A 993-nucleotide genomic window follows, 5' to 3' on the forward strand; every position below is an offset into this window, starting at 1 on the left:
CAAAAAAAAAATCCCAAAAGCCCCAAGAGTTGACAAAAGTTGCCATAAAAGTTGCCATTAGTTTTCAAGCTTTTGTTTAACTCTCTGTGACGACATATATAGCAATATGTTGATAGAGGTGACTTAATCTAAAGCACCAGAATTTTTTTAGCAGAATCCAGAATATCATTTGTAGCCACACAGAGTAGGCCAACAGGATATTACACGTAAATTATGAAATCACGCACAAGGGGCCTGCCAATGTTAGTATTCGGTTTTGGTTGAGACACGCTCTAACATAACACATATTTTTAAAAAAAGGTAGGAACAATATCAAATTAAATGACATTACGCTATATAAAAACACACAAAAATAGTAAAACAACACATCAGAACAATAATAATAATAATAGATAGCTTTTGTATAGCACAAATCCCCGCCCAACAGCAAGCTCTATGCGCTTCACAATCTTTACTATTACCCCAGCAGACCCGAGACTACTCACAGTGAGAGCATTCTCAAACAATCTCAACTTCCTGGGAAGCATACAGTGCAAGCAGCCATTTATAGGCCTTAAAACACTAACATGCAGACAAGATCTTTCGCTGTCTAAGGCCCTATTCCCACCTGGGTGAAGTGAGGAAAATTCGTGTAAAGTGCCTTTCCCGAGGACACAACGTCGGGCCCGCGGCTCAAACCCCACGCCCCGTAACCTCAGGATTGCGAATCCGGTAGCCTAACCACTAGGCCACGACGCCAAGAAAAAAAATTAAAACAGCAACAAATTAAAACAATAAAGAAGGGGGAAAAAAGAGAAACAGCAGTATAAATAATATGTAATGTACTTATATTCTTCAAGTAAAAAATAACAAATCAACGTGGTGTCAACAAGCGAGAAAGAGACAATCACAAAGTGAAGCTGCAGTGAAAATAAACTTTCTTTCTAAAAAAAAAGAAAAGGTAAAGACGTTCGGTCTCTGTTGCTTTTCTTTTTTTTTTTCTTTTTATTCCCC

Source organism: Aplysia californica, unplaced genomic scaffold (assembly GCF_000002075.1).
Source record: "Aplysia californica isolate F4 #8 unplaced genomic scaffold, AplCal3.0 scaffold00143, whole genome shotgun sequence".
NCBI lineage: Eukaryota > Metazoa > Mollusca > Gastropoda > Aplysiida > Aplysiidae > Aplysia > Aplysia californica.